The sequence below is a fragment of the Syngnathus scovelli genome, chromosome 7 (genome assembly GCF_024217435.2).
Source record: "Syngnathus scovelli strain Florida chromosome 7, RoL_Ssco_1.2, whole genome shotgun sequence".
Classification (NCBI taxonomy): Eukaryota; Metazoa; Chordata; class Actinopteri; order Syngnathiformes; family Syngnathidae; genus Syngnathus; species Syngnathus scovelli.
The window spans coordinates 14,616,142-14,628,907 of NC_090853.1; the positions used below are offsets into that span (position 1 = coordinate 14,616,142).

Consider the following 12,766-nt stretch of genomic DNA (forward strand, 5'->3'; position numbering starts at 1 on the left):
TCAGGTGACGATCGCGGAGTCATTGCCACAATCGGCGTCACTCGGAGAGTCATTACCGCAATCTGCGGCATTTGAGAGGCAGAGCTGCAATCGGCGGCATCCAGGGAGCCAGCGCTGTGCGTGGTGGCAGGAGCCACCGCGCGCTGCAGCAGTGGGAGCGGGACCTGGGACGATCGCGGGTCCGGCGCAGCTGGCTCGAAGTCCGACGACGGCCACGGGTCCGCCAACAGCTGCGGTGAGGCCCGATGGAGGCCGCAGAGCCGATGGCGCCGGGAGGAACTCCGATGGCGGCCGCGGAGCCGGTGTCGCTGGAGCGAAGTCCGACAGCGGCAGCGGAGCCGATCGCGCTGGAAAAAGTGCCGGGAGACGGACACGGATCCGGCGTCGCGGCGGGAGCTAGTGGAGGAGGTTGGTCCAGGCGCTGGTCGCCGAAGCGGTCGGATTATTGTGTCACGGATCGGAATGGAGCAGGGCAACCAAATGCAGCTTGGACCAGGGTTTATTTAGGGAAAAAGGAATTGGAATGGAGCATGAAGGGAAACAGACAGGAACTGGCAAACTAATAACATGACCGACAGGTATGGCAAACAGAAAACAACCGAGGGAACAACAGAAAGACAGGAACAACGAGAGACAAGAAATAATCCGACAAGGTTGTGACACGCAGACAGAACCTAAATACACGACAGGTAATGAGAGGCAGGTGAGAATGATCACACTGATCATGGTCACACAGGAGGGGAGGGGCAAGCACACAGGCACACGGACAGAAACTATGACAATATGCACATAATAAAACAACCGGGGACGAAACGTGACAATAACTATAGGCTACGCTACGATCTAATGGTTAAATGTTACATCAGTGAAATAGTACGTTCAAATTGAAGCATTGACCCGGGCAGCAATTTTCTCCCATGACGTCTCTCTCTCCTTCGCTGCTGCAGCTGTATTAGATTTGCGGCAAAAAATACGCTCGTACTCGCCGTAGGCTAGCATAAGGACCTCCAACTCCATTGTGGTAAAATAAGGTTTAGTTTAGTTTAGTTTATTGTTTAGCACATATTATTACAGCAATAACAGTGCAAGGAGGGAGACGAAGCCTCGGGCTTGTAGAGAGCTCCACTCCTGTTATATATACAACAAAGTGCTGTGTAGGCAAATGTCTCTCAAGTGTTTGAAAAATAAATAAATAAATAAATAAATAAATAAATAAATAAATAAATAAATAAATAAATAAATAAAAGCATAACAAGCTAAATATTAATTCATCATATTCATATATGTATATATACATATATGTACTTATATATACATACATAAACAGATACACTACAAAATAAGAAACAAGCGAAATAAAATACACTTAGCGATGTTTAAGCAATCGAAGAGACACCAGGTAGGAATAACTAAAAGAGAACAGAAGAACTGCGAACAGAAAATAACAAAACAAAGAAGAATCAGAGTATGAATTGTAGTTTAGGTTGATGTTCTTAGTATGGATCAGCTGAGTGCAGTGGAGTGATTATGGACTGGTAGGATCATGAGTGGAGAAGGTGGCGTTTCAGGAGCTTTCTAAAAGCAGCCTGTGAAGATATGGATCGGATATGGACTGGTAGCTCATTCCAGAGTGAGGGCCCTCTAAAGTGGATATTGTATTGATGGCGTGATGTTCGACAGAAAGGTGGGTGGAGATTGTTGGAAATAATATACTTTTTATCATTGGATTCTATGTAACTACTTTTGTGTGCAAGATTCTCCGCAGTATGTGACCAATCTGGCCTCGTGAAAATGACTTGGGGGCATATGGCAGTCATTAGCCGCGCTATACAATAAGCCCCACAGTTAGCTAGACATGTGCAGATCATGAGATTGTCATGGGACGGCTGAAGCGGACAAAGGTCATGAGTACGGCACAGCAATGTATTCCCAGAGGCACTAAAGACTATGTCTTTGTTGAGCTAATGGTCATGAGACGTACCCCCTGTGTTCTGTGGTAATGGGATATAACTATGGAATGTTCTTCCTGTCTGGAAACCTATTCGACCATGTACACTTGCCCCTTTGTTTCTCTCTCAATAAAAGCACGGCTAAACTCAGAGCAGAGCGCGTATTCTCAGCCACACTTGCTGCGTGTGTTTGGGGTGCGCCCTTCTGCGCAGAAGAAAACGCTAAGCCAAAAAGACCTACCGCCTCTGAGATTGATTTCAGATAAATGTTGTAAACCCAACAGAGATTGTCCCTCTGTCTTGTTGGATATGAATGAATGTCTGATACAAATGTGAAGAAATTATGAAAAGTGGCTGGAAGATGGTGTCTCCTATATATGTATTTATGGATGAGTAGACAGGTTTGATGAATATTTACTTTATCAATTGACAGTAGTGAGTAATTTCTAAACAGTGGTGCCGATGGTTCATATCTATTTGAAAATGAGATAATTCTTCGGAACTTCTTTTGTATGATGAGTAGTTTGTTGAGGTATGTTGGATATGTGGCTGCCCAGACTATGTTGCAGTAATTGAGAAAAGGAAACAGGAAGCTATAATACAGAGTGAGATGAGCAGAACGATGGACCAGGGGACAAACTTTTCGCGAAATACCTAGCATTTTTATAGATCTTTGGCAAACCAAATTAATATGTTCAGACCAGTTTAAGGATTCATCTACTATAACACCTAGGAATTTGGTGCTAGTAACTTGTTGGATTTTGTTATTGTTGATGTAAATTTTGGTCTGTTCTTTGGGGTAAGATTTATTCATAGTGCAGAAGATCATGAAGTTACATTTTTTTATATTGAGTGTCAACTTATTTGTTTTGAACCATTTTGTAACAGAGGACAACTCAGGATTGACGCTTGCAATGAGGGAATTAAAATCATCATGGGTGGCAATGAGGTTGGTATCGTCCGCAAATAACAGAGGGAGAAAATTAGAACAAGACATGGAGAAATCATTTATGTACACCAAGCACGATAGAGGACCCAATATTGAGCCCTGCGGGACCCAAAATAGTATTTTAGATCTGTTAGATGAACAACCATTTATACATACCGTAATTTTCGGACTAAAAGTCGCTCCGGAATATAGGTCGCATTTTGGGGGAAATTTATTCGACAAAATCCAACACCAAGAACAGACATGAACGAGCAACAACAGGCTAAACCAGTGGTTCCCAAAGTGGGCGGTACCACCCCCCTGGGGGCGGTGGAAAGATCTGAGGGGGCGGTGAGGACGAAGGGGGCGGTAGGGGGGCGGCAGTCCGAAGTCAGAAGTTGAAGGGGGCGGTAGGGGGGCGGCAGTCCGAAGTCTATATAGTCACTACATAGACAGCATAGACTACAAAAGCAAAAACTTAGGTTTGTAATTTCAAGCTTGTAATGTTCAGAATTTTATCTTATAATACAAACCGCATTCTGGCAGTCAACATCATCTTGAGTTCAAGTCAACATGAAATTGGGGACTCGCCAGAACGCGCCGTGTTGTGTTGTGTTGTGTTGTGTTGTGTTGTGTTGTGTTGTGTTGTGTTGTGTTGTGTTGTGTTGAGCTGGTTAGGGTGGTGCATTCACTGATATATATTGTTACGAATGTACATATATGACTTTGTACCTGTGTGTGCATGTGTGTGGGCATATATGCGTGTTCGCGCGTGTGTCATTGTGTGGGTGGCGAGGGTGGCGTGCCTTAGATCACGTCCGCCACCATTTTCTGTGAGTAAATGGAAGAAAATGAATACGTGAGAGGGTAAACTTGCTTTTCATACCTTCAATGTTGTCATTTTTGTCTTTAAGTAGGCCTATATATGAAATGCGATAAAATGCTGTATTTTACATGGTTTTTCTTTTTTGTTCCAGAATAAAATATGGCCTTGGTACAGCAAACAAAAAAGAAGTGTCGGCGATATAGTGTGGAGTATCTGAAATATGGCTTTGTCGCAGCACCACACAACCAACAGCAACCAATGTGTCTACTGTGTGATAGAGTGTTTTCAAATGAAGCTATGAAACCTTCGAGGCTTTTGGAACATTTGAAGAAAATGCACTCTGATAAAGCAGACAAAAACTTGGAATATTTTCAGTCACTCCGAGACAACGGCACTTTACAACAATCTACTGACGGTTTGCGAGCGTCATACAACATCTCTTTGCTGATTGCTAGATCTGGTAAGCCTCATACAATTGGAGAAGAGATTATTCTACCAGCAGTAAGAGAGGTTCTACACACTGTTGTACACAAGTCACCTGACCAAATTATAAAAGCTATTCCTCTCAGTGATAACTCTGTTCAGAGAAGAATAGATGAAATGGCTGAAAATATTGAAGAAACATTGTTTGACATGCTTAGGACAACAGAATTTAGTTTACAGTTAGATGAGTCCACTCTGCCAGGCAATGAATCTTTGCTTCTTGCTTATGTTCGTTTCGTCAAAGATGAAAGCTTGGTTCAAGAGCTGTTATTTGCAAGACAGCTTGAAACAGACACAAAAGGGGAGTCAGTATTTCGTGTCGTTGATGAGTTTTTCAAAGAGAAAGACATCCCACTTTCTAACATTCTGGCTTGTGCAACAGATGGGGCACCATCAATGGTAGGTCGTCAACGTGGCTTCATTAGTTTCTTGAAAAAAGCTGTACCTGGAGTACTTACAGTGCACTGTGTAATCCACAGGCATCTGGTCGCAAAACACCTGAGTGGTAGACTACACAAATCAATGAGTACTGTTATCACAGCAATAAATAAAATCAAGGCACATGCCCTCAATTCCCGACTGTTTCAACAGCTGTGCACTGATAATGATGAAGAGTTTGAACGTTTAGTGTTGCACACAGAAGTTAGATGGCTGTCAAAGGGAAACTGCCTGAGACGTTTCTATTCACTGTTTGATACACTTGTTGAATTCTTCCAAGACTCCAATTCTGTTCTGTGTGATGAACTAAGAAACATGAAGCATGACATTGCTTATTTGGCAGATATATTCACAAAGTTCAATGAAGTTAATTTGCAGCTGCAAGGACATGATGCTAACCTAATTAAAGTCAAATCAGCTATCTCCACCTTCCTGGCCAAGTTACAGTTATTCAAACGAAACATAGCTCGCCATGCACCCTCCCAGTTCCCAAGCCTCTCTGAATTGGATAAGGAAAAAGGCATACCAGACGATGACCTTCAAGTGTATTGTACACACCTGGATGAACTGCACAGAGACATGTCTGAGAGATTTGAGGACATTTTATTGCTTGAAATACCAGACTGGGTGATCAGTCCATTCCTAAATGTCGACGGTGAAGAAACTGGAGTGGCAGAGGAAGAACTGATTTCAATTCAAAATGACATCGAGCTAAGGCCAAAGTTCAAAAAGTCATATCAAGATTTTTGGTTACAAAAAAAAATCTCTGACTGCTATCAAGTGCTGTGGAACAAGGTCAAGATGTACTTTATTGCCTTCCCAACATCATATTTAGTAGAACGGGGCTTCAGTGCAGTCACCTTGCTTCTTTCCAACCAAAGAAACCGACTGAAAATTACTGACCGCGGGGATCTACGACTTCTTCTTAGCGAGTTCCAGCCTGATGTTGAGAAGCTTATGTCCCTGCACCAAGCACATCCATCCCATTAATATTAAGCGTGAGACAATGAAGGTTACTGGTGGAATGTTTATTTACCATTCTATGTTGCTGAAACAGTTAAATCTGCTAAAAAATAATTTGGTTCACAAATACACATTTGTGTTTAATCTTTCTCTTTTCAAATTGCAGCATACCAAATCTGAGGGGGGCGCTAGGAATTCACTGGGGAGCCAAGGCGCTAGCCTGAAAAAGTTTGGGAACCACTGGGCTAAACGATAGGTATGCTAACATGACATAAACACAAATGAAGAGCTGAGAACGGGCCTGACGTAACATTCTGAGTTATTCAAATAACTATTACATAAATAACACGTTTATAAAACCATCTGTGTGACTCCAATTCATTAAATCCATTGATCGTCCTTTATGGAAACGATGCCGCGTATGCGCCGCGCCGCTGACATCTAAATATTCTAAATATTCCACAGACCCATATAATGATATATAAAGTAAATATCAAATAACTATCGTCATAAACAACAATATAATCAAACCATCTCTGTCACTCCAAATCATTAAATCCATCGATCAAATTCCTCGTCATTTGTCAACACCGCGCGTGCGCCCTAACGTCAGCCTCGTCGTTATTCCATAGATCTAGTATATAACTATATTATAGCGTTAACAAAGTACAAGGAAAGACATGGGTTTGGTAAACGTCTCTTTATTTAACAAAACAAGAGTTCAACAAGCCAACAAGTACTGAACTGTAACGATAAAAACATATACAAGTTTATACGAAATAAAATATATCAAATAACTATAACATAAATAGTTCACCACCACACAGCCCTAAGCACCGGCGTCGACTTCCAGGTGTGTGGCGGCGTGGACTTCCATCCCCGGAGGTGGTACTTCTAGCCACGGAGGTGGAAGAGAGCTCCATAGAATAGGACCGGGCGTGCGTAAAAGCCATGTCCGAGCCCCATCCACCGTCCCCGGACAGCCACCCGGCCGAGCGCCGGCCCACGACTTCCATCTACGGAGGTGAAAGAGAGCTCCGTAGAGTAGGACCGGGCGTGCGTAAAAGCCATGTCCGAGCCCCATCCACCGTCCCTGGACAGCCACCTGGCCGAGCGCCGGCCCCCGACTTCAATCCACGAAGGTGAAAGAAAGCTCCGTAGAGTAGGACCGGGCGTGCGTAAAAGCCATAATAGTTTTTCAAACCTTCTGTGTCACTCCAAATCATTAAATTCTTCAAACTCTTCGTCCTCTGTGTCACTTACAAACTGTTAGGTTACGGATTCTAGTTATTGATCTGACTCCAAATTGCGATCAACACTTAACACATAAATTGCTATGTCCTAATCCACACACTGGCGCACCTAACAATTTTGCGAGTTCGTTCTGTCAAAGAGAAGACCAGTAGATCAATCAGACCAAATTTACCAATTATTTATTCCTGACAGAGCGCACTAATACAGGCCTGGGTCCCGGGTCCCTCACACTAAAACTCGTGCGTTTTTGTGACCACCAAAAGACGACACATTCTTCCGGGTTGCCCAGTTTTAAAGAAACACAATATGAATATTAAAGCATACAAAATATTGTGAGATGATTGGTCGATGGCCATCTCCTCCCCGGTCCAGGTGTCGCTGAGGTCAGACGGTTGGGTTTTTCCCTCGAAGGCCGGTCTCATAGACGTGCTATTGTTCTCATTTCCTAACCGACCTTGGGATGGTCTCCTCCTGTACTCCCTATCCGGGCCTATTCCACAACACTTCGAAGAAAACAAGTTCATGCAGTTCGCCTGCACATTCCTCGCCCCCCACCAATCCACACGTGCACTCTAATACTAGATATTAATATGATTATAAGTTTAGCACAACCTTAAAAAATATGTTTGCAAACTCCCAAAAGCACATTTCCCTTTATTCCCTCTCATGACCTCATTTATGAGGTCATCACCCGTTACCCTAGCAAACAGCCACCAGCGCGCTGTCGATCCTTCCTTCCCCCTGCGGCTCATGTTGAGTCAACAGGGTATATTGCCCCATCGGTAGCAACGGGCCAACGGTTTTCTCGATCAACTTGACAGTGAGTGATCTAATACATGGAATACAACAACAACCGCATAACATCATAATTGTAGTGAAAATAGCCACAGCAACAAGCACAGACATGATGAGCCCTTTCCAGTTTCCAAACGTTTTCATCCAATCAGACCAAATATCGGTGTGTACACCTGAATGATCTTTCATCTTTTTGTTCAGTGTCCTCAGTCCTTCCAACGCCCTGGTCAGTCGGCCTCCTGGTGCCGTGTTGTTTGGGATAAAAGTACAACATGCATCACCAAACATTCCACATACACCATGTTCCTTAGCCAATAGCATGTCCAACGCAATTCTATTTTGGAACGCCATTAACGACGTTGCAGCCAATTGTTCATGAACTGCGGCGAATGATTCAGCTGTATAATTACCCAGTCGTTGGACCTTGTAATGAACGTAATTAATACGGTCTACATTTTTATTGGGGGTGATCCACAGGAAGATACTTTCGAATCCCGAGGCCACTTGATTAGCGAGTTTATACTCATCTGGTACACCCCGGGGCACTCCTATAGCGTCAATATATGTTGGATCGTCGTCGTTCAACCACGGGGGCAAAACGTCTCTTTTGGCTCGCTTCAGGAGCTCCGCCAGTGGGGACTCCAGGTCCCAATTGAGATTCTGTATTTCAATGGGGACAACCACCACAGGCATTATCAAAGACACGAGGGCACAGATACCTGATGCGTTCTTCGGCAAGTGATCATATAATTTGTCATCACCACACCACAACCAGATGTCTGCACGAGAGAGAGGAGAGGTTACATTCAGTGACAAATTGACTTTGCACCATGTAGGATCTATTGTCCCAATACTTATGCCGGTTCCCTTTAACTTTAAACATGTCATATTTTGTTGAGTCACATGGTTGTCAAAAATGGGCTTTCTTTTTTCCAAGCCTACGACTGGGAAAATATCATCATAAATTAAACAATTACCACTAGTACTGGGCTGGGTCAACCCCTGTAAGATACAAGATGATTCTACTGCCGCTGGTACGATTTTTAACACTACTCTTGCCTTAAGACAGACCACACAATCTTCACCAGTAGTATTAGCAGCTTGTTCTGCCATCAAAAGCCAATTATTATTTATAGCAGTGACTCCCGTGGTAATCCTAAACCAATCATCTACGCTCCTGACTGCTTTTGCGAGGATTCGAGGGTTTGTCGAGGGACTCAAGGATAATTCTTGTTCGGCATCCTCACCTTGACATAGGAACACCTGCCAATACGGGTATCCATACATATATATGTTTAACTGGAAACCCCAGCATCCAATTGTGCGGCTTCCCAAATGTAAATCGTGCGAAGTATTAACCCACAAGGTGATGCCTGTCTGCGATTTTTCCCCTTTTATCATTTGCTGATGTTGTTTCGCTTGAACACTAGTCCCCCATGATTTATACCAATCTTTGGTGTCCCATACCAAATTTTTCCAACCCCTGTTTACCAACTCGTTGGTCAAATACCAATCATAATTCCGATAATCTTGTCCTCTAATCTGCCCGTTTACCAAACTATCAAACGGTATGGTAATTTGTACTGTCACGTTTTTAGGGATGCAAACCTGGATCCCCCATTTGAATGATTGAACCGGTTCGCAGAGTCCGCGGTGTGTCTGAGTGACCCCAGTCACCACTTGTCTTTTGGACCGGATGTTTAAATGGTACTCAGACACATTGTAATATGCTGTGGGGCACCCTGTTCCATTACAGTACCACAATGGTTCCTTAATTGGGGCGGGGTTTTTCAATTTATCGTTCAACCTCCCTTGACAACCACATTTCTCCATAGGTTAACTTCTTTTGTCCATGACATGAAGCAACAACAAACTGTCCATCTTCTTTACATTGGTAAATACATGTCCCTTCTCTATCGGGTGGGGCTAAATCCAATACTTTCTTTACTTGTTGAATTTGGTTCCTCCACACCCTTCTCTGGTAGTTTTCCAATTTGTCATGTAATGTTTGGTTGGTCTCTGTCCAATTAGACAACGTGACATACGTTTGCCAATTTTTGCTGTCACATCTCTGTCTCAAACCTTCCTGTTCCTCTCGTGAGAGCTCTTCTGTTGTGTTCACCTCAGCTTCATAGACTACTTTTCCTCTGCATCGGTATTGTCTGTTGGTGGGTGAATTTTGAATTTGGGACGTTTTCTGCTGGATGGTCTCATCAATTGTCATCAATGCCCACACAAAAAGACAACTCACACATAGCACTCCTACTAAAAATAATTCTGAAAATTCCGAAAAACCTTTCCTTTTCCGTATTGTTCCTTCTGTCCCCCCCCGGGTCCGGGACACGGCCAAACAGGAATACCTTCATTCTGACGGAACAAACTCTGGGACGGAGTTGTGAGTAGTGATACCACCGGCGTCCTTTGAAGTCGAGCTGGGCCGCGTGAGACGTCGTGGCCAAGACACGAAAGGGGCCCTTCCACCGGGGGTCCGTCCACTTTCTGGAGATGACTCGGACGTACACGTACGGCGTGAGCTGTTTCCCCGCCGACACGCCTTCCTCCGCCGCGGCCGCAGCGGATTTCTCTCCAATCTGTGCAGAAACACTGGACACCAAAGCAGACAAATAGGACCAGTATGCTGCATGAGACAAATTTGGTACCGTAACATCCTCTGGTGGGACGAGCGTCGTTGCTGGTCCCGGCATTAGACGACCTGTCATCAATTCAAACGGTGCGAATCCAGTGCGCCTGTTAACGGATTGCCGCACAGACAACAAGGCAAGCGGGAGCGCTTGGAGCCAATTCATTGTCGTTTGAGCCATAATTTTGGCCAATTTCCCCTTTAGTGTTCGATTCATACGTTCAACTCCGCCCTGACTCTGAGGATGGTAGACACAGCCGAATCGATGCTTCAACCCCAAAATTGATTCTACCTTGGCCAAGGCTTTGTTGTTAAAGTGTGTACCATTGTCAGAGCGGATCAGGGCCGGGAAACCATGCGTGGGGATGTAATGGGTGATCAAAGCCTTGATCACAGCAGTAGAATCTTCCTTCGAGCACGGATATGCCTCAGGCCAGCCTGAGTAAGCGTCAACCATCACAAGCAAAAAGCGTTTCCCATTCACTCTTGTACTCATGTCGGTAAAATCAATGATCACCTCTGCCCCCGGCCACGGGGCCGGCTGAAACAGGCCGGGCTTTGGCTTCAACGTAGGGCGTGCATTGAACGTCTGGCAGGACTCACAATTCGCAACGAAATTCCAGACCACGTCCGAGAGTCTGGGATGCCACCAACTCCGGAGATGGATCATCATGGCATGGTGGCCCACATGGGAAGGTGTGTGTGCTTGTGCCAGGACCTCCGCCATTAGCCTTCCTTCCGGAAGAGCGGGCTGGCCTTTGGGTCCTACCCACAAGCCATCTGATCGTTTGACAGCCTTTGCTGCCAGCCAGACTGATTTTTGTTGCGGGGACGTGGCATCCTGGGCGGCACACAGATCGGCATGTGAAAGCGACAGAGGCAAACAGTAGTCGGGGTGTTCCCCGTCCACAATCACTGGACCGCGGGACACCATCATGTCCGCTGCCCCGCCGTACCCGGCCGTCTGTTTGGGCAATTCATCAGCCGCTTGGTTTCCCCTGGCCACTAGGGTGTCAGCTTTAGAGTGACCAGGCACTTTGACAACGGCCACCTCGCTTGGGTATTTCAACGCCTCAAACAGCTGCAACATCAAGTCCTTGTGTGCAATCTCCGGGCCTCTGGCCGTTGTGAACCCGTTCTGTAGCCACCCTACCAGATCGATTAAGGCCGCCGACACCGCATAGGCAGAGTCAGAATAGATGGTCACGGCTTCCCCCTTACACTGCCGCAAGGCTAACACCAAGGCAAAGACTTCTGCCGCCTGGGCTGATGGGCGGGTGGTGAGCTTCATCACTTTAAGAGGCTGGAAGGAACCATCTCTCCACTCGACCGCAGCCGCAGCCGCATGGAGGGAGCCCTCTGTCTCTCTAACAGCAGCCATCAGTGAACACCACTCGACCGTGCCCGAGCGGAGTGGAATAGAGGTCAGGTCGGACTTTTGTCACTGTCTGGACCTTTAATGCACACTCATGTGGACCCACCAACAATTGATCTGCCATGTTCACTCCAGAATGGACATAGTTGACATTTGGAGCAGTCAATATTTTCAACAACCGTGTTTGTCACAGCGGAGTCAACGTGAATGCCGCTGACGCGACAAATGAGGATACCGCATGATCAGTTAACACATAGATGGGATGTCCCATGACCGTGTGGGCTGTTTTGAGTAAGATCTTCGCCAGACCAGCAGCATATCTGGAACAGTCGGGTTGTCATTGCTCAATGTTGTCCAAGGGGACGCTGCAATACATCAGCACTGCACGTCCATGCTGCATTTTCTGGTATAGAGCTCCATTCACAACTTTTCCTGAAACGGAGACATCTAAATGGAAGGGCAGGGTGTAATCAGGAGTGGCCAAAGCCGCAGCAGAGGCCAGCTCCTGCACCAGTGACACAAAGACCTCGGCAGCCTCCGGTGTCCAAACCAGGCAAGCCTTGAGATTCCTGGCCCCCTGTTCGCGGATCAGGGCTCGGAGGACACCGGTTTTGTCGGCAAAGCAGGGTATGTAGTGTCTGCTATAGCCGCATAACCCCAGGAATGATAGCATCTCCTGGACAGTGGTGGGCCGTGGATGACGGAGAATGGAGTTTCTATGCTCAGGCGACATGGCGAGGCCGCTAGGGGTCAACACTCGACCGAGGAAAGTGACCTGTTGGCGACAGCATTGCAGTTTCTTCCTTGACACCTTGAACCCTTTCTCTCCTAACCACAACAACACTTTCTTTGTTCCTGCAAGACACGCCTGCTCGTCTTTTGCTGCAATCAACAGATCATCAACATACTGCAACAACAAAGTGCCATCCGGCATTTGGCATGGTTCAAGGAGTTCCTTGAGGACCTGATTGAACAAACCTGGCGAGTTTTTGAATCCCTGCGGCATGCGAGTGTATTGCAGTTTCACTCCATTGTAGGTGAATGCGAACACGTGCCGCACTGAGGGGGAAAGCGGAAGGCAGAAGAAGGCATTGGCCAAATCAATCACTGTGAA

The 12,766-nt window shown here is 45.8% G+C and overlaps 1 protein-coding gene across 4 annotated transcripts in view; it reads left to right on the forward strand.

The window, feature by feature from the left end:
• Positions 1-12,766, forward strand: part of msi2b (musashi RNA-binding protein 2b) — a 159,678-nt gene that overhangs the window by 127,352 nt on the left and 19,560 nt on the right. Inside the window, exon 11 of one of the 4 annotated variants that reach the window (XR_011087117.1) lies at positions 3,855-5,843. The exons of the other annotated variants lie outside the window; for them this stretch is intronic. The gene's annotated coding sequence lies outside the window, so the exon portion shown is untranslated. The remainder of the gene's footprint in view (positions 1-3,854; positions 5,844-12,766) is intronic. 4 annotated transcript variants of the gene reach the window in all.